General features: G+C 51.1%; 1 protein-coding gene across 1 annotated transcript in view; it reads left to right on the top strand.

Annotated features, from left to right (window-relative positions):
• Window positions 1–1,289: 1,289 nt before the first annotated feature.
• Window positions 1,290–24,159, top strand: part of KLHL29 (kelch like family member 29) — a 257,496-nt gene continuing 234,626 nt past the window's right edge. Inside the window, exon 1 of the mRNA XM_056123615.1 lies at window positions 1,290–1,770. The gene's annotated coding sequence lies outside the window, so the exon portion shown is untranslated. The remainder of the gene's footprint in view (window positions 1,771–24,159) is intronic.

Raw genomic sequence — 24,159 nt, 5'->3', positions numbered from 1 at the left:
GACCGGGAAAGCGGTGGGGTGGGAGCTGAGGGGAGGGGGTGGAGGCGGAGAGATGGATGGGGGGACCGAGCGGGGGTGGAGTGAGGAGGGGGATTTGAAGCCCCAAGGCTCTCAGGCTGGGGAGGGAAGGAGGGGGTGGGGGACCGGATACTTGCCCTGAAATTCAAAACCAGATGTGGGGTGCGGGTAGGGGAGGAGGGGGAGGTCGGGAATAAAAACCAGATCTGGAGCTTTACCGGGACTGGGTGGGGGAGGAGGGTGCTGAAATGAAGTGTCTGGCCCCTCCTGGAGGGCCGCCAAGGCCTGTGGTCAGGGCCTGCCCATCTGTGTAGACCGCAGGTGTAGACGGTGCGGTGGTGGTGGGGGGCGCTAAGGAAGTCGGTGTAGACGTGAAGCAAGGAGAATGGGGCTCAGTGTAGACAAGAGCGCCGGTGTGGCCCGAGCAGGGCCTGCCAAGGAGGGGGTGCGCCGAGGCTCGGGGGTCCTGCCGGAGCGCCGCGCCGCGCCGCGCGGCGGAGGGTCGGCACTGCCCGCCTGGCGCGCGCCCGGGAGCCGCAGGGTTGGCCGCGGTCCCCGGGGATTTGCACCATCCCCGCCCCTCGCGGTGGCTGGAGTGTCGCCGGGAGGGCGGCAGCTGCAAGGCGATTGGACTCTGCGCTCAAACTTTTCCGCCAGTTTCCTCAGGTGTGGAGCGCAGACGCGGGGCGCCGGCCGGGGTCCGCGCACCCCCCGAGCCCGTGCCGGCGGGGGCCCCGGGGGCCGAGCGAGCTGCGGGGGCCACGCGCGGGGCCTCGGCCGGGCGATCGCGGCCGCCGAACGCGGGGAGCCGCGCGCGGCCGTGGGTGGGGGGGTGGAGAGGACGGGCCGGGGGCCGGCGGCGGACGCCGGCTTTGGGGGAGGGGGCGGCCCCGACGCGGCCGCGGGCACTCGGCCCCGGGCCCGCGCGCGCGCGGCGGCCGGGGAGCCCGCGGGGCCCCGGGGAGCTGCGCCGGGTGCCGGGCCCGGGGCGCCCCGCCTCCCGCACCCTCCGCCCCCCGCCCACTCGGGCGCCCGTGATTGGCTCCGCCCGGCCTGGCCGCGCGCCCGAGCCCGCCTCCCTCGCAGCTAAAGCAGACGGTCCCCGGAGCGGAGCGAGCCAGAAGGGAGCATGGTCCCCGCGCCGCGGCCGCGCCAGCCCCCGCGCCGCCGCCGCCGTCCCCGCCGCCGCCGAGCCCGCCGCGCCCCCGGCCGCGCCGCGCCCGCCCGCCGCGCCTGAGCGCAGAGCGCAGCCCCCGCCCCGGAGCCCGAGCCCCGAGCCGCGAGCCCGGAGCCGGCCCCAGCCCCGCGGCCGCCGCGGCTGCGGGGAGAGGGCGGGGGCGATGCTGCCGGAGCCGCCGCCGCCGCCGCCGCCTCGGTGAGAGCCGCGCCGTGCACCGCCGCTCGCCGCCGCGCAGGCTGACAGGCACCCGGACCCGCTTCCCTCGCGCGGGCATCCTCCCCGGGCTGCCGGGAAGCGGCGGCGGCGGCGGCGGAGGAAGAGGAGGAAGAGGAGGAGGAAGAGGAGGCGGAGGAGGAGGACGAGGAGGAGGAGGAGGAGAAGGGAGAAGCGGACCGGGCGGAGGGCAGCCGCGAGAGGAGGTGGACCTGGAGCCGTTTCTCCCGGCCAGGACCCGCGCGGCCCCAGCCACCGCTCCCCGCCGGCGCCGTCCCCTCTCCATCAGTCCCCCTGCGCCCACCCGCGACCCCCGGCTTCCCGCGCGTCGGGCCGGAGCCGGAGCGGCACGGCCGGAGGTAAGAAGCCGGGCTCGGGGCGCCCAGGCTGCGGCGCCGGGGTCCCGGGGTGCTGGCGGCGGCTCGGGGCCGGGCCGGGCCGGGGAGCGGGGCCCGAGAACCCGGCACGCTGGGCTGGGCTCCCGCGGCGGTGACGGCGGCAGGAGCCTCCGGCGTCTGGACTCGCAAGGCTGCTACAGCCCCTTGCGCCTGCGCTGCTCCAGGCGAGGGGGCAAAAAACGGGGGGAAAAAAACTTCCTGCCTCCGGGTGTGGATGCACTGGGGGGCGAGGGGGGTGCCCGGAGCCAGTGTCGCTGTGGTTGGCGGGTGCTGGAAGCGAGAGCGGCTCCGGCCGGGGCAGCCCCCTGTGCTGGGCCCCGCAGCGCGCGGTCCCTGCCCAGGCCACCTCTCCTGAGCGGCCCAGGGCCCGGACTGGGCTGGGGAGGGGGGGACGGGGGAGGAGGAGGGGGACCCAGCGCGAGGGGACCCAGCGCGAGGGGCTTCGAAGGGCTGGACCCTGCGATCCGGGGACGTCCGCTCGCGGTGTAGCAAGAACCCAGGCGGGGGGCTCTCCCCCTTGCGATCTCAGACCCCCGCGTGTGGGGACTAGGTCTCTTTACTCGAGCCCAAGTAACTTTGGAGGTGCAAGAGCTTGCAGACCGTCAGGAAGGAACCCCGCACAGACCTTGTGGTGACCCTTCCTCACCCCCCCCCCCGCCCCGCACTGCCCCCCGTGTTCTTTGCACGTCGTAGGGATGCGATCTTGCCGGGGTGAGGGGTGGCGCGCGGAAAGGGGAGCTCACGGGGATGGCGAAGGGGCGAGGAGGACGTGGAGGTGCCGGCTTGGGGAGGGCTTGTTTATGTGTGGGATAGTACGGACCGGCAGCGGTGGAAGGTGGGAGTGTACCGCGGGGGGCGCGGCGGCCCAGGGCTCACGTCCGAAACGCCGTGGCCTGGAGAGCCTGGAGCGTCCAGATTCTGTTGCACGCTCGGGGCCGCTCCAAGCTCCCCCTCTTTCTCTTCCCGCCCCCCCCCCCCCGCGCGGACAAGGGGACCAGGGTGTGCTTGAGCAGGGTCGCTGCGAGGCGGCTTCGGGCAGGATGATGGGGGGCTGCGGCGGCTGGGGAAGGCGGGGACGCGCTGCCTGCCCGCAGCCACGGGTCTCGGAGCACAAGGGCTGGGGCCACCCGGAGCGCGAGTCTCGGATGCCGGGGTCCGTGTGCGGAGAAGCCCCGCGCGACGACGCTTTCCGAGCGAACGGCCGATGCGGTCAGTTAGCGGGTCCTCCACCCGAGTCCCTCGGGGATGCTGACGGGCGAGGAGCGGCCGCCCCTGACGTCCCTGCCGCCCGGCGAACGCTCTCCGCCCTCCCTCGGGTGCTGGCGCCGCGGCGCGCCCGGGGCGACGCGGGGACGCAGGTATTTATGTAGCATTAGCGAGACCTCGGCGCTGCAGGGACCGTGCACTACGCCTGAGCTGAGCTACTGCTGCTGCTGCTGCTGCTGCTTCTGCTGCTGCTGCTGCTGCTTCTGCTGCTGCTACTACAGCTGCTGCTGCTGCTGCCTCGGAAGAAACTTGCACTCAGTCAGCTCAGGGACCTCAAGGCTTCGGGGGCTGCAAGCTGCAGCCCCTCGCCAACAGCAAGGCTGGTGGAATTCAGGAATTCGGATGCCTCTTGCAGCTGCAGTTCTGCCTGTGAAATCTGCATTCACCCCCATTTCAGCCCCTTTCAAGTCATCTTTCTAGTCACTGCTGAGTTCCTGCCCTTGCTCCTTGGTCTTACCGCTGACTGCCCCAGGCCGAGAATTATTATTTCCCTTGAGGAGGAAGGCAGGCAGATTTAATGAACCCTCCTCATTTCTGATGCCTAAGAAAAAAAATCACATCTGGGTTTGTGTAGAGGTAACTTTTCGACTCTTTTTTTTTTTGGCGGGTGGGAGGGGGTAGGGTGATGAATAGTTTTGTCAACCGCCCATTAGAGCCTGGTCCTTGGTAGCACCGTGGTCCATTGAGGCACAGGTGATCCTGGAAAGCCTGGTCACTGGGTGTGGGTTTGAGTCGCCATGAATTCTAGATGTTTCTCCAGGTATAGAGCCGTGTGCCCGCCATCACTATCATCTCCTCCCCCTGTATATGTTGATGTGAGTGTATTTGATTTCTCCTCCCATCAATCAGGGAATCACTAGCATATGTGCCCTTAAACTCTATATGAATTTAACGACGTTTGAATTGGTTTATGGGTTGATGGCTTTTAACCAAATTTAATAACTTCTCTACACACGCATCTTATAAACCATATTTGTCCATGATTAAAGAAAAGCATTTTCTGCTACTCGGTGTCTACATTTCTGGCTTAGTTAATGCAATTTTTTTTTAAAGTCTCCAACTTTGATTTGCAAGGAACAATTCAAACGAAATACCTAGAGTTTTACCGAAATAAAATATTCTATGGTAGCCATGGTAACAAATAGATTAAGGGTTATTGGTTTTCATCCGTATGTAATGGAGGGGGGAAAATCTAGTGTTTGTCTTTTTTAATTGTGTTTCTAATGAGCGATGGTCATACTTCAAGGCTTTGGACTGGGAGAGAAGCAAAACTCAGAATTCAGTTCTGTGAGAGGTTTATTGCAACAAAGACTAGGATGGCCCAAGAGCATGAATTCTGATAGCTGCACTTCTCACATCCAGAAAGCAAATGGATAAAACCTTTGTGTTGCTTTTTAGGCAGATGAGAACTGGTTTCTATCCCTTTAAGATTAGGAAATATATTTTGATTATAAGCTATTACTACAGGAACCTTCATATTCAGCACCCTGTTTTCTAGGAATAAACATGTAAGAAGTGTGGATGTTGGTGTGGATTGAGTGTCACAGTTGTTATCAACACCTGTCAGTCTAAGTGAGGCATATCATTAGTCTATTCAGATCTTGCCTATTTCAATATTCATGCATTTCCATGGTGATCCATTCCATTTTTGTTTACTTAGTCAACCTTATAAATCTTTGGCATCAGCTTCAATTGTAACATCTTTTTTTCTCCTTTCATTTATCAATTGATTTGGCTGGGAAATCATTCCCAAATTAAAACATTTCCCGATTTTCCTGTACTAATTCCTGGAGATATACTATTGTTGGTTACACCCACGTATGAATGGGTTAATTTTTTTTAATAGACTCAAATAACACACTGATGTTAATGTAGGTTTTTAGCATCTCATCTGATATGTGTGTGCATGTTTTTTCTCTCTTTCTTTCAGCAGGCTTACAGTAAAACTGTCTGGCTTTATGGCCCGGAGACTCCAGTTCAGTCCAGCAGTGTTAACTAAAAGATCTTCCTTCCTTCCTTCTTTCCTTCCTTCCTTCCTTCCTTCCTTCCTTCCTTCCTTCCTCCTTTCGTTCTCCTTTCTTTATTTGCTTTCCTTCCACTCTCCTTCCCTTCATTCCATTTTACCCCCAGCCTATTATGGACCAAGAATTTTTTTTGTTTCTTTGGGGCTTGGAGGGTGGGGGCTACATTCAGTGGTACTTGGGGCTTACTCCTGGCTCTGCAATCAGAGATTGTTTCTGGTGGGACTCGGGACCATATGAGGTACTGGGTATCGGACCCAGGTCAGCTGCATGCAAGGCAAATTGCAAATACCCGCTTCACGATCACTCCAACCCCTGGTTCAAGGATTCTTATGTCTTCAGCTCTCTCTGGCTGAAACATACTTTGAGACTTTTTCTGTTAGAACAGGCCTGACCTTCTAGGATCTTTTTTTCCCCCCAATAATAGACAAAGACAGAAGATTCAGAAGCATCAAAGGAATTTCTGAATAAAATGTCTATTTAGTCACACCCTATACTATCCTTAGGAACATCTTAAGTTAGCTGAAAAGGCAATTTTGCTAACATGTGAATAATGGTTTTGCTCATTCACCTTCAACTTTGCTTTCTAATGTTGCAGCCCCATGCTAATCACACCCTGTATATTTCAGAAATACCAAGGTGATGTCAAGGCAAGCCTTAGCACACCACTGACTTATTAGGATCAAAGAAAGTAATTGAAATGCTTAAATTCAAAGTTGGATGGTGAAACGGGATTATAACCAACCCTGTGATTCTATCATTGGTCAGCCAAGTGCCAACTTGGGGTTGAGGAGGAATGAAACTAAGAAACTCAGTCATTTGGTATGAGTGAGGATAAACTAAAGTGGTAAAGACAATTAGAGAATAATAAATCTTTGCAGACAGATAGATAATATCTAGATCCAAAGGTTTGGAAACTGGAAGAATATCTGATGTTTGTGCAAAAGATGGTCATTTGTTATTCTTGAGGAAATTCGGGAGGGGGGTCTCTAAGATGCCATAGTAACTGGGTGACTTGATCTCTGGAAATTGCTTTTATTGAAAGTAAATGATGCCGTGGGAATAGTCTTGATTATTATGGTTAAGAAAGGAGAGTTTGTCAGGATTCAGTTGCCTTGTCCCGTGGCTCAAAGATGTTGGCATCAGAAACTGTTCCGAAAGCAGATGGGCTTGCTTCTTTCTGCCCTGACATGCTCATTTCCCAGAGTCCTACCTTGGAACTTGTGTCCATTTGTTCTTCAGGGAAATCCCCAGAAAACACGGATGTTTCTCCTGCAAGTCGGGACAAGCAGACTGATCCCTGGAAGCAGCAAGCCAGTTCTGTGGGGGGGTGAGCTCCATGTTGTCTTGGGCCATGGGCATCTCTTGGGTGCAAATGGGGCGGGACTGGCTCTCGGTTGCCAGGAGAGAGGGCACCGCAGTGAAACCCACACAGACCGTGGACTCTGGGCCACGGCAGCAGATTGATGCAGAGGGCAGAGCAGGAGGTGCAAAGAACCAACACAATGGGGGGGTCCAGTGCTGAGCCAAGAGCACAAACAAACGTTGAACAGCTGCCACGGACACCAGGGCCATCACTTTTTTTTTAAATCATTATTTTATAGAGTTTTAAAATTTTAAAAACCACTGAGGCTTTGGAGAAGATGTATATGGGAGAGATAGCCCAATCTACTGGGGCTCAGGCTTTGAATGCAGGAAGCCCAAGTTCCATGGCTGGGACCACACGGTTCCCTGAGCACCGAGCTGGGGGTAGCCCCTGAGCACTGCCAGGTATGGGCCAAAAGAACAAAACAGAAGATACGCATATATATATATATATATTTATATGCATATATATACCAATACATATGCATCCACAGTCGTATATTTTTAAAGTTGTAGTATAAATACCACATAACAAAGCTTGCCATTTTAAGTTAACGTTCATTGCTGTGCAGTGGATTTCCAGAGCTTTTTCATCATGCACAATTGTAACACTCACCCCATTAAATAGCAACTGTCCCTTCCCGCTTCAACCCCCCACTATGGTGCTTTCTGTTTCTCGCCATTGGACTAAGCAGAGTTCCCTATCACACGTCCGTGAGCTTGAATGTGCCAGCTCTCTTCAAGGCTCTGCTTCTGTTTCTCAGGCGCAGGAGAGAGAAGTCATACGCTGCTCCCTTTCGACACTGGGAGCATTGCATGGAGCTTGTGTGTCTGAGTGAAAGCTCTGTCCACAGCATGTTCCCAAGTAGAGAATGCAGTGGACAGGCGAGGATGTGACTTAAGTGGTGCATGTGCAAGGCCCTAGGGTCCATCTCCCCCTCCTACCCCCAACACTGCCAGAAGTGGTCCTGGTTGCCCCCTCATCCACTCCCTGGAACAGCCCTCGCAACAACTGGAAAATTAAAAAACAAAATTAAGGTTGCAGTCGACGTGGCTGACCTGTATTCTTCCTTTGCTGTACAGATAGTTTCTCTGATCTCAGGCTCTGCACGAGGTCCTTGCCTGAGTTACTGCTGCAAGGTGGGACAGTGTCAGAGGAGTCATCTCTGGATCCGGCTAAGCGTTGACCTGTGTGCAGAGCCTTCATCTCAGGAAGCCTTTTCTTGTATGAAAACGTTGGGAATCGGTGCAGCCAAGATAAACCCTGGGCAGAACCATATGGTGGTACCCAGTCCTGAGTCGGAGGAAGGAGAGCTGGTGGGGGGAGAGGGTGATGATGGGGAAAGCAGAGGGCTGGGGAGTCACAGGGGTCTCCCTGCAGATATAGCTTGGTGTCCTGGGAGTCTCCAGACCACTGTTTATTTGGAAGAAAGCAGAAGAGATTTGCAACGCAGTTACAATTAGTTAAAAATATGCTTGAGTGGGTTTTTGCTATTTGAACTTTTTAATTCCATTTTTGGTATCGTAATTGAGAGTTGATGTGGATTTTAGAGGTCGGCTAATCTCCCTATTAATCACCAAACTGCATCAAGCCCCAATAACATAATAATAACAGCTTCCAGTTACTGTTGCCTGCTATGCTTTTGGATTTCCAATCGATTAGGTCTAACCCTCATAGCAATGCTGTGAGATACGGATCATCCTCACTTTGCAAGTAAAGGTGAAGTTCAGAAAGGTAATCAGCTGGTCTCTGGATATACCTTGAGGCAAGGTGTACTTGGGGGTTTGAACCATGTGGCTACCAACCTGTCTTGTCATCATATCGTGCTTGGGGCGGGGAAGAGAGGGGTGTCAGCCTCTCTGTCTGATGCCTGACTGGGTCTCAGTGCATATATACCTTCTGTGCCAGATCCTGCATTGCCTGTGCTAATTAGCATTTTGAATAAAATCATTCTATTAGAGGGAATCAGAGCTTAACTAAGAATATCAACCAGGTTTGACCAACATTCATCTACTTTTGGATCTGCCCACCTGTTTCATTTATTCTGGTTCCTGGAAAGCTAATGAGAGAAATTTTAAGATGCTTGAATGACATCTGTTTCACATTGAGCCCGTGTAATAAATAAATAGCACATGGAAGAGTGGAAACCACATGCAAAAGCTTCCGGCCACATCCAGGACCATTGCAACCAGTCGGAGTTTTTGCATTGTTGAAGCCCCAACACACTAACTAGCTCAGTGCTGGGCACACAGCTTTTTAATATTAATCAGCACGTTCGCTGTCATAAATTCAGGTCCAGAGATGGTGTCAGGTAATAGATGTCAAAGTCTGCTGTAGAGGATTTTTTTGTTTGTTTTTCTGTGCAGTGACCACAGCGTTATCTATGGATAGCTCTTCATCATATGTTATTTTGATGCTATATTTGGGCTTCTATCTGTTGCAGATGCTTGTTGATGAATTCTAACTAATCTAAATGGAATCTTCTGGGCTTGATGACTTGGGACTCCGAAGACTAATAATTTTCAGGAGCATCTTCCTTCCAGCGAAGGCTCAAATCAGCCAGACACTCTGAGCATCGGACTCCTGGTCCTTTGTATCTTGCTGACTCACGAGGGGTTGCCCCTTCAGACCTTTTATGGGTGGGACTTCAGAAGAGTATTGTTCTTAAGATAAGCGAGATACCTGGAAATCATAAGGGTGCTCTGAACAGGAGTGACACTGTTTCCCAATTCATTCTATTTTTAGTCTTTAGATGTATCTGGCAAGGGGATGGTGGGGGGGCTGACCCAGAGTTTCCTCCCTCTTTTCCTCCTCCAAACCTTCTCCAGCCTAGGAGTGACCTTTGCAGGGGAAGTGGGGGGTCCTAGTTTGATGTCCAGTGATCAGACCTGGAACTTAATGGCCATGGATGGCACATGGACACACTGCAGAGAGTGGCCGATGACTGATCCCCAGTGGGCATGTGCTTCCTTGTCCAGCTCCTGCCCCCTCCCCTCTTCCCACTGGCTTTTTTCTGCCTAGGGTTCACACCAAGGCCTGAGGCTGCCTTTTCCTAAGGCATCCCCACAGCTTGTGAGGAGTGGGGGTTGGGCACCCATTGGGAGGAGCAGGCGAGAGGACTCCAGATCTGGTGAAAAGCAAAAGCAAAAGCGAAAGCAGAGGAAAGCCTGAGGCCAGGTTAGAGAGAGTTCTAGAGTCATCTGACTTTCCTTTTAGCTATTTAGCAGCATTCTTTGTTTTTATTGTTTATTTGCTCGATTTTGGTTTGGGGGCTACATCCAGTGCTCAGTGCTTACTCCTGGCTCTAGAGTGCTCAGGAATCACTCCTGGCGGGATGGGGGAATCATAGAGGGTGCTGGGTAGTGAACCATGGTCCGCCACATGCAAGACAAAAGCCCTGCCCCACCGTACTGTAACACCGACCCCCAAATTCTGCAGCACTGACAAGTGGCAGGGAATGTTCTAACCAGACAGGAATGCCATCCCTTTCTCTTCCCCCTTTCCTCTTCACCTTTCAGCCTCAAGTTACTTGCTTTCAAATCCAAACTGCCGTGGAATGTAGTGTCCCAGAAACTAAGCCATAAGGATAAACATTCCTGGAGCTGTAGAGTCTCGGCAAATGTCTCCTGGGCAGGCATTGAGGAGAAAGCACATCCCTCCCTCCATGGGCACCACCTCGAAGGTGACTGGGGGGCGTGATTCCAGTTTTGCAGATGATTTCCAGAGAAACCAGAGGGTTCATCCAGGGTCAGAGGTGGAAAGGGATGCAGAAGCCTCCAGACAGCTTCCTCTGGAGAAGGAACGAACCAACGGCCCCCCCTGCGCTGTGGGAGATAAGGGGCTTCTTAAAGGGACAGGTTAGTCACATGTTTACCGCTGCGCTCACCGATGCTGACCACAGTTGACAGCAAAAGTGGAGGGACAAAGAATTTTATTTTTTTTTTACACTGTGAAATAAATCTAAGACATCAGAGACCCACTAGTACAGCATCTAGTACCTTCATCCCAAACCAGACTGTCATCTCTCATAAACAGAACCGAAGTTTGATTCTGGGTCATCTTGCTGACCGATTTGCTTTGTGCTCAGCAGGCTCCCTGGGGGGACCCTGGCTTTTAATGGACTATTGGAGGGAGAAATGAGGTTTTGTTTACAGAGGGCTTGAACTGTGCCAGGCGGAGCACGGCTTGACTAAGTGTATAGGTGCTCAGGATTCTGCCTGCTCCAAGTCATGTGGACTAAAGGTTATTTCTGGATTTATCTTGGGAATCATGGTCTCCTTGCAGGCCAGGAGCTGGCGTGTGTTGGGTACTTACTGTTCCAGTTCTCTGACACGAGGGCCCGCCAGGAGAGTTCCCAGGCTTCCGAGGAAGCCCTGTGGCTCTCCAGAAACGTGTGAAGGGCAGATGGAGGAAAATCCAGTCCAGGGATCTCCTGGGAGATTCTGAGGGGGCAGGCCTGGCCTCTGTGGCACATTCAATGCCGCCACAGCCGAGGGGTCTTGGTCTTGATTCTGTTGACCGACCATGGTTGGATTGATCAGACACTCCAAGCCAGGGGTCAGGAGCAGAAAGTGATGCTTCACCAGCCATGGTCCTTACACTGGCAACAGGCCATAAAATATGACCAGTCAGGGTTGGGGTTTGGTGTGTGTGTGTGCACGCGCTTTTTTGGGGGGTGGGGATGATATACATTATAAGTAAGAGTATTTAGGAATTTTGGTTGCATTTCACTTTGCCCTGACAGTCCTAAGCATGATGCCTGGGCCCCTCTCATTGGTCACTGTGTAGACCTGACCAGAACTCCCCTCAACTGGAAGGTTCTCACTCACCCCCTGGAAGGTTCCGAGAACAGGTTGTGGGTAAGTGATGGTCTCCCCATGCACACTAGCACCACATTTTGGTTCTTTATGGATTGAAGATTTTAAATAAACAATACATTCTCCCCTTCCCCCCCCACACACACCGAAAAAAAAAGAGAAAATGACCTAAATTTTCACCACAGCCCGGGGGAGAGAACAGGATGAAGAGAGGTGACTGGCTGGCCAAAGCACAGGTGTTGGTTTTTCAGACATCCCCCGTGGAGAATCTTGCATGTGTGAGGGCAGTTGGGCCACCATGGGGGCGTCCTGCACGTGGACCAGTTCAGCCCACTTCTGCACTGCAGAGCTCGGGGGCCACCCCCACCCCGGGCATGCATGGTTGCCCTGGGGAATCGTGGCAGAGAGAGAAGGGTCTGGACCTCAGGTCAGTGCCTCCTGCCCACACTCACCCATGGGCATTCCCTGGAATCCTGCACTGTTTTGATCTCTTCAGGAGTTTGTCGTCGAATTGGCTTTTCTGAGGGGAGGCTGGTGTGCCTTTGATGGAGCTTGTTTCCTTTGGTGGCGATGGAGGATGTGAGAGGACAGGCTCTTCCTTCCTGGCTTTCTCCAAAGCCAGACGGTCACCCACCACCGCTGCAGGTGGTGCTGCGGGCAGCCAGGCTGGGTTGTATCAAGCACAGAGCCTGCTGGAAGTGGGGTGCTGCCTTCAATTCAGTTCGCACTGTTCCAGCCAGCTTCAAACACCCGAACTTGATTGTATTCAGACTGTAGAAGAGACACTTTTTTACCCCTCCCCTGAAGCTGACATGAGCTAAACAAGAGCCTGAAGTGTCCCATTTCCAGATCTGTGGCCAGGGGGACTATTTCAGGAGCACTACGACTGTCGATGCCACGAGGGCCAACTGTTTTTTTCCACGCTCATCTGGCATGGAAGTTTAAAATTTCCTCCTCCCTCCCAACCACCTACCCACCCACCACTCGCACCACCCAGAGGAGAAAAATCACTTCCACAAAAACTCTGTATAGAGGAGTCACTTTATCTCTTCAGAAGGCACTTTTTAAATGTGCCCCGTGGTGATACTTCCTCCCTGGTCCTAGGTTCTGATGAGATCTGTACCACCTGGGAGAGAAGTCTGCCAGAGTTAAGGTTTGGGGCACTCTTGTGTCACCTGAAAGGTGAGGGCTGGTATCATGGACAAACTTTAGGGAAGCACTTTGGTGACTGTCCTGCTGGTATAAAAGCATGTGGGTCTGGTCATGGTAGCACAGCCTTGCAAGTAGGAGGGTCTGGGTGAGGGCAGGGGCCACAGCCCACCCTGCTGGCTCTTACCTGCACCCCATGCCATACTTCCCAAGATTCTCCTAGAAATCTTGGGAGACAGACAGCCACTAGTCAAGAGCTATCACTGCCACTTCCTCCAGGATGGCCTTCCAGGTTGTCAGGTCTCCTTAAAGGTTGATTTGATCCTTGGAATCGACACCTGGACCAGGGATAGACACCTGAGTCCTAGGGAAGGAGGCCATTACCTATCTGACCCTGTGTTCCTGTGCTTGGTGCAGTTTGGGGGTAGGATTTGGGGATAGGGGGTGTGAGGTTTCATCTGACGACTCAGCTTGTCCCAGAGGGAAGGGTGATTGGCTCTCTAGCCTGAGCAGAATTAAAGCTAGAATTTACTTTGATCTCAACCACAAACAACTTAGGTTTATTTTTTGTGGGGGAGGCGGGGGTGGGGGAGAGTGGGGAAGTGTAGGATACTCCTGGTGGTGTTCAGGGCTCACTCATGGCTCTGTGCTCAGGGATCTCTCCTGGCAGTGCTTAGTGGACTAAGCACTATGTGGTGTTGGGAATCAAACTTGGACCAGACTTGGAGCATGCAAAGCAAGCTCCCCACTCTCTATACTGTCTCCCCAGACCCCTTAACTCTTTAAAAACCATGCAGTGGGCCAGAGAGAAAGCTCAACAGGTAAGGTGCTTGCCTGGTGCACAGCTGACTTGGGTTCAACTCCTGGCACCATCTGTGCCCCCCCCCCTCAAGCCCCCATCAGGAGGAATGCCTGAGCGCAGAGCCAGGAGTGATGTATACCAGTGAGTACTACCTGTCCCTTCAAATGAAAGAGTAGTGGACTCCTCACATTGATGATTCTCCAAAGAAAATGGACTCGCAGACAGTAAGACCCTGGGAAGATGCAGAATGCTGCTCATCATTAGGAAAACACAAATGAGAACAGGAGGAGGCACCGCTTCGTGCCCAGTAGGAAGAAGAGAGGGTTGTTGCTCAGAAGGCAGCAAGAGCTGGTGGCGACACGGAGCTGGAGCAATACTCCAGTGCTGCACCACCACTGTGGAATCTGGTAGGGTGGTTCCTCCCAAACCCGGCACAGCCCCTTCTCACACGATTGCACCACTCCAACAGGGGCTGTCACCAGAAACCTGAGAGCAAGGGCTCATGGAGATTCCCGCACACCAATCAGCAGCTGCCAAGTGTCGGTGACCCAAGTGTCCATCAGGGGAAGCATCCATGTCACGGAGCACTGCCTAGCAACTCTTCCATCCTCATGTACGATGCTGGTCCCAGCAGACTCCACCTGTCCCCAGTCTGAGTCTGCAGAAGACGACCACCCCTGGCCCCCCGAGGCAAGACATGGATGCCCGGACTCACCCACCCAGGCCTTTCTCAGGAGGCATTCCCGGTGCTGAGTGGCGCGTGACAGTGCTGGAGGAGCACGTGATCCAGCCCTCACCAGGAAGGAAATTCTGACACACGCTTGCTCTAGGGACGCTCCTTGGAGATGCGATGCTAAAACAAGCCAGTCGTGAAAGGGCAGATGCTGAGCGCCTGCCCGCCTGGGAGGCTCCCCAAGAGCACGAGTCCTGGCTACAGCATCGTGGACTGGCCATGCCCTGAGCTTCCTGGGAGGCCGGGGGAGGCCCTGGGTCTTACTCCTTTAGGGAACCCCAGTTCCAACAAGGGCGGTGAACACACTTCATGGACCGCATGCTTAGCCGGCGGCAAGGTAGCTTTGGTCCCGCGTATTCTACCACAATGGAAGCAGTAGACATTCAGACAACCTCCAGACCAGTTTCTCCTACAAAGGGTGGTCATGGGTTTGCTCAGGGGGACAAGCCAGGCATCTGTAATCCCCGTGGAGCACACTGGCCATGTGCTGCCAGGCTCTGGGCCACATGACAATAGTTGACACCTTTGTCCGAGGTGTGATTGCTGGGTGAGGCCACACAGTCCGCAGATCATTATGTGTCCACCTCACGGTGTCAGCAGCTGCCTTCCTCTGTATCCCCACGTCCAAAACGAGGGACACAAACGTACCCACACCCCTCCTCCACCAGTCCTCCCCCCCCCCCCGTCTTTACTCTTTACATCTCCAGATCTGTCACTGGGATGGGCTTCGTTTGCTCTTGAGTTTTCGAAAGGTACAGCCTGGATGCTCGCCCGTGTCCCTTGATGCCCATGGCTGCCTCTTGCCCCGTGGACTCGTGTCCCTTGGTCTGTGTGCAGTCATCCTCTGTGTGTGGAGGGCAGAGTGTCCCTACCTGCTGGTGGCCTCCTTTGATGGTGACTTGCAGGGAAGCTGTGACTGGGATGCAGCTGACCGGTCCTGCGTGCCCATCAGCAGGAAGCCCTGTGGCTTGAGGAGGTTGCCCTAGGCACGGTGCCCAAGGCCAGGAGCTAGTGGTGGGCCACAAGGCCAGAAGTCCTTGGCCTTCTGTGCGCAGCCCCTGTGCCAGGGTGTCGAGGGTGTGGCTGCCCTGGTTAGCTGCTGCTCATCTTAGCGGGAGGGGCCTTTGCTTCTTCAAGACTTTACCCTGTGCTTGGGTCGCCTTCTCCTGCCAGCCAAACATGTGAGGCCAGTGTCACCGATCCCTGGATTTCTGATCTTCTCACAGGACTTGCTCCCCTCTTCTGCAGAAGTCTTGTCCAGCCTCTGTCCATGTCTGACCCTTGTGAAGGTGTGGGCAGGGGGAGGGGGGTTCCCTGTTTGTTCTTGGGCATTATCTGATTCATCGGATAACCTGCTGGCCCTGTTCACCCCCTTCAGAGACCTTCCCTTGTGCATTCTCCTGCCTGACCGGAGCCTTGCCAGACATACTTCACAGTCAGCGCAGGATGCCCAGATTGGAATGCCCGTTGAGACTGGGGTCCCCCATTCTAACCTTGGGGAGCACATCTTCAGTGGCGAGAGGAAGGTGGGAATAGGAGTCCAGCTGAGGGATCCTCCACCAACTTGAACCCCTGAGAATTAGTTGTTGCTGTTTCAAGCTGTCTTGGGTGGTCAAGTACAAAGAACATGGAAGTGTGTGTGTGTGTGTGTGTGTGTGTGTGTGTGTGTGTGTGTGTGTGTGTTATTGTCACTTGGAAAATTGGATCATTTCCTAGAGGGGGTGGTCCAGTAAGCACACCTGGGGGTGGGTTACTCCCCTGCTTCCTATTTGAAGGTCTCATTGGCCTCCTGACCCCCTGTCAGTGGGCAGGACTGTGGGCACGGTTCTCCCAGGATGCAGACCTGTCTGCCTGCCTTGGCCCTTGGCCTTGGGGGCAGCCAGTCCTTAGCTCTCAGACCTGCTTTCTTCCCACCGCCCCCAGCCCCAGATTTGTGTCTCCCTCCATCTTCATGATGGAGGAGAGGAAACCCTCCCCGTGCTTCTGATGCAGACACCAGGAGACAAAGTGCCAAACGCTCTGGGATCCAGATGAACCGTTCCAAAGTGACTTTATCATGAGTTCGGATATTTGAGAGAATCCCTTTTAATGAAGAAGGAAACTTGGTTAATTAAAAGACGCCAGAACAACAAATATGTGAATAGTGTGCTGTCAGCTATATGGAAAGGAAAAAGAACAGAGGTAGGGATGGGGGATTCTTGCTGGGGGTTGGGGGGTGGAGACTGGAGCACTTGTGTGCATGGCATGCACAGGGCCTGAGCTGGCCCCCACCACAGGGCCCCACCCCTGAGGACTGCCGAGTATAGCTCTGGGGAGCCCTAGCCCCATGGAGGGGACCCAACCCCACAAAAAGAAAACAGAAACCGAAAAAGACTGGCTCCGCTATCTTCTACCTTGTTAACAGAGATCAACTTGGAAAAACTGTCCAGATTTTAAAAATAATTAGCATGTTTTTCCCAGTGGGCACGTGAAGCCTTTTTGACAAGGAAAAGTCCTGTAAGCTGGTGAGGTTTGCTCTGTGCCAAAGCCCCTCCCAAAGTGAGCCAGGGGAGTGAGGGAGGGAAGACGACCCTCCCCCCCACTAACCTAGGCGGAAACCTGGAAATTCAGTCTGCAGGTGGGGGGAGTTTGCAGGTGGGAGTGGGGGGATTTCCAGGCACAGCTGCTTGTCTTCCCCTCTGGAATCTCCCTCCCTGTCACTGTCAGCCTCTCACTGGCCTGGGAGGCTTCCTGGGAAGGGCAGAAAGCTGGCCTCAGTGTTAACAGCGGGTGTTGACTGCCACTGTGCCCCCAAGTGGTCACTCGCACCTGTAAGGCTGCACACGGAAGAAAAGGCTGCAGTATCCACGTGCCATAGCGGCTGGCTGAGCCCCCAGTTCAGCATTAATGATGGCTGTAACGATGTTCAGTGAAAAGGAGAAAGGAAAAAAGGAAGAGAGAAAGGAAGAGGCATGCACGCATGCGTGTGTGTATGTGAGAGAGACAGATGTGTGCATGCAAGCTTGTGTACATATGGTGTATATTGTGCAGTATGTAGTATGTCTGGTATGTGTGTACATGTGTGGTATGTATATGTGTGGTATGTATATGTGTGCTGTGTATGTGTAGTATGTTATGTAGTAATGTGTGTGTGATATATGTGGTGTGTGTCCTGGATATGTGTGGTTTATGTTTATGGTGTATGTATTTGTGTGGTATGTGTATGTGGAGTGTATGTATGTGTGTATGTATGTGTGGTGTATATGGTCATCGTAAGTGATGTATAGGCATATGTGTATGTATATGTAAATGTGGTCTGTGTATGTATGTGGTATGTGTCTGTGTGTGGTGTGTCTGTGTGTATGTATGTGTGGTGTGCATGGTATATGTATCTGATGTGTGTATGTGGTCTGTGTGTATGTGTGTGTGTGGTATATGGGGTATATATGTGCATATGTAGTGTGTGTGTGTATTTGCGTTTGCAGAGAACCCGGCCCATGGTGGGAGGACGGCTGTGAGCAGGGCCCTCCCTAGAATTCCCAAGTCTGCTCTCCTTCCCAGGAGTTTCCTCCGTGCCTTTGCCATCCTGCTTCTCTGCTGCGATAGTTCCATGATCGCCTCCTTGGCGGTCTGCCAGGGACTGTAAGTGTGCAGAGAATTGTGTTTTAATAGAAGGCTTTACCTCTGATACAGATTTAAAATGAGGAAGAAACTTTCTGTTCCTCAGCCAGAGCAAAATGCATTTTGCCGCTTGTGAAAAGCTGGTGATTACAAGCTCATCTTACATAATTTTATTATTTTCCATCGCTGCCTGTCAATCTCAGGTGATGGTTTCCCAGGAACAGAAAGGAGGCAGATTCTGGGCGATGATTAAAAAAAAAAAGTCACCCAGTCATTAGCAAATCATACAGAAGTTTAGAAAGGAGAGTAATTATCTTTGTGATGATGTTGTTAAAATAATCACAACTTGCATTGCTGAGTTAGATGTGCAGAGGGAGATGAGCACTGGGATGGCCTTCTAGAAGATGCTGTTTTCACTTGAATAGAGGGTTGAGGCTTGAGGTTTGTTTTTAAAGAAAAATCTCTACAATTCCCAGGAAGAAATTCTCTCGAATGACCATGTTTTCTTCGGCATGAAGGAGGTGAGCCTCTGTCACGCCCACAAGAGGGCATTTTCCCATCAACTTCTGGAAAAATCATCTGTTTTCTAAAAGAGAGGCAGAGGCAGGGGGACTCGGGGGCTCCCGGGGAAACAGAGCCCTGCAAGGAGCTGGGATGGAAGCTGCTTGCAATTGAGTTGTAGGGATGGTTCCACTTGACATATCCTGCCGGGAGGGGGTGTGGGGGTGAGCCGTAGCTCCTGGCCAGAAATTCCACTCTGTGTTGACTCTGCTTTGAATGTCTTATTCCCAGAATGAACTGGCACCAGGGGAAAGCTTTGCTTGTTTTTTTTCCCCCCTCTGGATATGCAACGCCAGGTATCAGAATGGAGCTAGTATGTGTCTGTGATGAATTCCTAGACCTGGTTTACCCATCTAGTATTTAGTACCTAGCTTGATTTTCTGACGTTATAAGACCCTGGCCAAAGGCTTCCAACACAAGAAATCCTTCACCTTCTCCAAGACCAGAATTCTTCTTTGACCCATTTGATAAATATTTCTTGAGTATCTACTGTGTGTCAACAATGAGCCAGCCTAAATCCTATCCTTATTGAACTTGTTTTTCACATTAAAAAAAAAAAAAGAATCCAAAAGAAAACAAAGCTTCAGCAAATTATAAATCATGATAGATGTTGTAGCACTGTAGCACTGTCCTCCCATTGTTCATCGATTTGCTCAAGCAGGCACCAGTAACGTCTCCATAGTGAGACTTGTTGTTACTGTTTTTGGCATATCGAATATGCCACAGGGAGCTTGCCAGGCTCTGCCGTGCGGGCAGGATACTCTCAGTTGCTTGCTGGGCTCTCCGAGAGGGATGGAGGAATTGAACCCGGGTCAGTCGCATGAAAGGCAAATGCCCTACCCACTGTGCTATTGCTCCAGCCCATGAGAGATGCCACAAGGGCAAATCATTAGGAAAAGGAAAGCGGTTGCCATTTTGATTGGTTAATTATGAATATTCCGGAAAGGAAGGTTAATAATCTACTTTTGTCCTACGAGCACCAATACTAGCTGGATTTCAAATGAAACCGATATTTTAAATTAGTTTCTTTTGAAGTCAAAACATTACTCACAGGACTGGAGAGACAGCTCAGTGAATTGTTGCATGCTTAGCATGCAGGAGGTCTTGGTTTGATCCCGGTACCACATGGTTCTCCAGCACCGCCTGGAGCATCCCCCAAGTAGTGAGCTGGGAGTAGCCCCAAGTTCCACTGGGCTTGGCCCCAAAACAAGCTAAATAATGTGCTGCAATATTTATTATCTTCTGGAACACAAAACATGATGAAAATGGAGAAGGCGGTATGACATTGCCAATTGTTCATTTATTAAATAGCATTTAAAAAGGACTCTCTGCTTTCTCCCCCAGCATTAAAGAAATAAAAACAAACAAACAAATAATGGTGACTGTATTAACCCCAAAGAGTAGGAAGGATAGAATCCTAGACAACAAAAACGTTACACAAACATCCTATTTGAGAGCTCCCTTGTCATTTCTCCTTTTCCATGGGCGTGACCGTGCTGTCGTGGACTGTTTCTGCTTGTGCTGTTTGCCCACTCACTTTCCAATCATGAGGACCCAGCCAGAAAAGGGGCAGTATAGCAGGTCCCAGGTCTGCTTAGCTCACAGCTGTGCCGACGAGGCCCAGTGCTGACGCTGACATGCTTCCCGTCCTGGTAGATTCAGCCTAGGCTCTGCAATGCCTTTCAAGACCCCGGCGACAGTTTCTGAAGCCAAGAGTAAGCCTTGGAATAATTGCATTTCTCCGTGAAAGCAAAATAAGCCAGGCAAACCCAGGAGGGCTTCATATGGGAGGTCCTTAAAGTTGAGTTTAGCTAGAGAGAAGAAAGAGGGACCCATTATAGTGGGGGATGTGCATTATTTTTTCAAGTTAATCTGGAAAATTTTGGTAACTGAAGCAATATCCATCATGTTATAATCTCAGGCATAACGAATTAATGAGCTCTAAACATCCATTGCCTAGAGATGGTTATTGTTAATATTTTATCATATTATCTCTGGTATTTTTGTCTTGCTTTTTTTTTTTTCTTACACTAACTGAAGCCGTGCTGCAGATGAAATTCTGCCTCTTGCTTCTTTTATACGTTGGAAACTTCGCTGTGTCCTAAAAAACGATTCTGAAACACCTCTCATTTCTTTTTTGAAGTAAAATCATGTTAAGAAAGATGAGAAGAAGCAGAGTGCGAGCAGAAGGAAGCCAATAAAGTAAAAGAAAGGATTTCTCCCGCCCAAGTTGGAAGGTGGGTGAGCCCCACTTGGTATCTGCCAAACACAATAGCACTTCTTTTTTTTTTTTTAATTTTTTTTTATTTATTTATTGAATCACTGTGGGAAAGGTTACAAAGCTTTCAGGTTTATGTCTCAGTCATGCAAATATCAAACACATTTCCCTTTACCAATACTTATTTTTTACCATGAAGAACCCCAATAAAACCCCACCCCCCACCCCTCCCCGTCCCTGTGAGGCAGATGAATTCTAGTTAACACTCTATCTGCTTTGATTAGATTCATTGTTTCAATAAAAGATTCACCACTATTATTTAGAGTTTACCCCCCCCCCCCAAATCAGACATGCTGAAAAAGCATTGTGAAGTGATTTGCTTTCTACGGCTGGGTTCAAGAATTAAATGTTGGTTTTGGGTTTCTGCTCTTTTACCTATTGACCCTGGAAGTATTTCTACTGAAAGTCACAATAGCACTTCTTACTGCTTGCACAGCCTTTCACGGTGCTTGGCCGTACGTAGCCCTTCCAGGCTGTGCCTTCCTCCTTCATCACTCGGGAAGGGAGCCTTACGTGTCACTCTGGTTCATGATGTTGACGTCTTCACAAGGCCCAGCTCTTTGAGTCGCCGCTGCCATTGCTCTATCCACTCACCTCTGCCTGTCCCGTGCCCCTTGGAGATCATAGACACAGATCATAGTCCCAGACATGCGGGGAGGTGAGGTGGGGGGGGGGGGGGTTCATGAGACATACATGAGAGTAATGTTTTGGATAGCACTCTAGAAACAGAACTGCCGAGGGTTGATCTTTTTAAACATTATATAACTTGGCAATTAGGAGAGTAATGATGCTCTTTATGGAAAATTTTAACAAAAGGAAAAAGCATGCCTCAGCGCGTCACTTAAGAGATTTAAAAAAAAACAATTAACATTTTAGAATCTATTATTTGTCACTTTGAGCAGAATCGGGATTGCACGGGAACTGTCGTTTCATCGCCGGCGTTTTGCCCCTCCTCGCGCTGCATTGATTTCCCCTTGTCCTGACTCATTCAGAAACATGATCTTAAAAGGCTGTATTTCATTAGATTCCGTTATATTAATGTGTCATATTTTATTTACTAACTTCCTATTGTTGGACCTTCAGGTAATTCAGTTATTTGCTATTATAAATAACACTGTGATCAGATGCTATGCTACAGCAAGACCTGTAGACATTTGGGGTTCTCAGGATGAGTCGTTGGAAAGAGTGCCCTTAAACAGTTCATCAGCCCTGGGGCCAGAATGCCCAAGCCCTGGGGCTGGAAAGCCCAGAGTGTGTCACTTGCACAAACAGCCGGGGGGGGGGGTTCCCTTTTCCCCCACTGTTGCCTCTTTCACCTGTCTTCATCTTAGTCCATGGGCACGGTGAATAATGGTCTCTTGTGGTCTCAATTTGCACTCCCTTGATTACCCATGAGCTGGAGCATTTGTTTCCCGGCTTATTGACAATCCTGTCCTTTGCCCGGTCTTCTATTTATATTCATCTTTCTCTTATTGATTTGCAAGCACTCCTTATGCATACACGGATATTAACCTTTTGCTGTAATATTGGGAGTTTTCCCCCCCCCCCCCCCGGTATGTCATTTGTCTTTTAAATTCGTTTATGGTTTCTGGGTTGTAGAGAACCCTTTAATCCGCTAGCCTTCCTATTAATCAGTCCTTTTTACTTTGGCATGTCCCCTTGTTTTCAGGCTTAGAAAATCCTCCCCTGCCCTGACTTTGCATAGCTATTCATTTTCTTCTACTTTTGCTCTATGATTTCATTTTGCAGATTCAACTTTTTATCCAGTTCACGTCATCTCCTTCGGTTATAAGGTGCAGTAGGATTTTCTTTTTTATTTTTCTTTTTTTCTTCATAGTTATGTGCTTTTTCTGACTGCTTCTTTTCCCCTGATGGGAAATGCAGCCCGTCTTGTGCACAGAATTCTTGCCGAAGCTGCAGTGTGCTTCCAGGCTTCCATGGTCCCGTTTGTCATCTCTGACCTCATGATAACTGACGTGGCTTCAATCACTGAAGCTTTTCAGTTGTGTTTGAAAATTTGGTCCTACAGAGCATCTTCACCATTATTATTCTCCAAAAATATTTCTAGCTGTCGTCTCTGACATATCCAAGAGACCAGATGAACTTTAGAATCAATTTTAGTGAGAATAATAATAATAAAAAAAAATCTCCTGTTGACATTTTTTTTTACCTGCTATCCATAGGAATTAGATGATATCTATAAATTGATTTATAAAGAACTGACATCCTGACTACAATATTGAGTCCTCTCACTCTGGATGTGTTATTCCATTTACTCTATCTGGATGTCTATGTTGATTTAAGTTTACTTTCATATCTCTCTGTAAACATTCGTAGTTTTTGTCATCTGAGCTCTGTCTGTGCAGCTCTCAGAAACTTCATTCCTTCCTGTGGCACAGAGTGACATCTTTCTGTTCCGTTGTATTTCTGACTCACTGAGTTGTTCATGTCAATTGGGAAAGCAGTTCCCTTTTCGATATTTACTTGCTATCTTGCCAGGTTGTTAAACTTTCTTATGGGTAGAACTTTTCTTGGGCTGGAGCAATAGCACAGCGGGTAAGGCATTTGCTTCACACGCGGTCGACCCGGGTTTGATTCCTCTGTCCCTCTTGGAGAGCCCGGCAAGCTATCAAGAGTATCCCGCCCGCATGGCAGAGCCTGGCAAGCTCCCCGTGGCATATTTGATATGCCAAAAACAGTAACAAGTCTCACAATGGAGATGTTACTGGTTCCTGCTCGAGCAAATCGATGAGCAACAGGAGGACAGTGCTACAGTGCTATAGGTAGAACTTTTCTAAGATTTTCAATACATGCAAATGATTTTCCCAGAAGATTGGATGTCCCACTGGTAATGAATGTGTGGGTGAGGGTTGGGAATCCTGATTCATCCAGAGGAAAACAGTGCCTGTTCTGTCTGCTCTCACATGGCAATGACATTCGTCTCTAACAGGAAGCCTGAGGCCTGGGGATAGAAGTACTTTGCAGGTACAGCCTCAGCTGGCAAAGCTCGTATCTATAGAAACAACTACCCTGACAGCCTGGCTGTATGTGCTGAGGGACACAATTTCCTGTCATGGGCCCAGGGAAGGCCCCATGCCTTGTGGGGAGACAGAGGGGCTAGTTCTAAGAATGACAGAGCTTCCAGATTCTGGTTATTGTAAACAGTGCTGCAATGAACACATACTAGGGGGAAAGGGAGCTCAGATAGAGAAGGGAGCACCAATAAAGGGTGTTGGGAGGATCCTCCCAGGATGGGAGAAGCATGCTGAAAGTAGACTATAGACCAAACATGATTGCCACCCATTGCCTCTTTTGCAAACCACAGCACCCAATAGGAGAGAGAGAACAAAAGGGAACGCCCTGCCACAGAGGCAGGGTGGGTTGGGGGGGGATGAGGGTGGGAGGGATACTGGGATTCGTGGTGGTGGGAAATGGGCACTGGTGGAGGGATGGGCATTTGATCATTGTATAATTGAAACCCAAGCACAAAAATTTGTAAGTCTACAACTATACCTCATGGTGTCTCACTAATAATAATAATAAAAAGAAAAAACCTTTAGTAAATAATTAAAAAAAAGAATGCCAGAGCTTGCTCTGAACATGCATCCCAGTTGAACCTGCATTGTCCGCGGGAGCTTTCACTATCCCCAAACATCTGACCCAGCCAGGCACCATGAAGTGGGTGGAAACAGTTGGGCCCATTGCTGAGCCTGCAGAACATTTGGGTTTCCCTTCACGGCACAGAGACAACGCCTCA

The sequence above is a fragment of the Sorex fumeus genome, unplaced genomic scaffold, assembly GCF_029834395.1.
Source record: "Sorex fumeus unplaced genomic scaffold, SorFum_2.1 ptg000006l, whole genome shotgun sequence".
NCBI lineage: Eukaryota > Metazoa > Chordata > Mammalia > Eulipotyphla > Soricidae > Sorex > Sorex fumeus.
The sequence above is the reverse complement of the archived record's forward strand: the minus strand, read 5'-3'. Positions and strand labels throughout refer to the sequence as shown.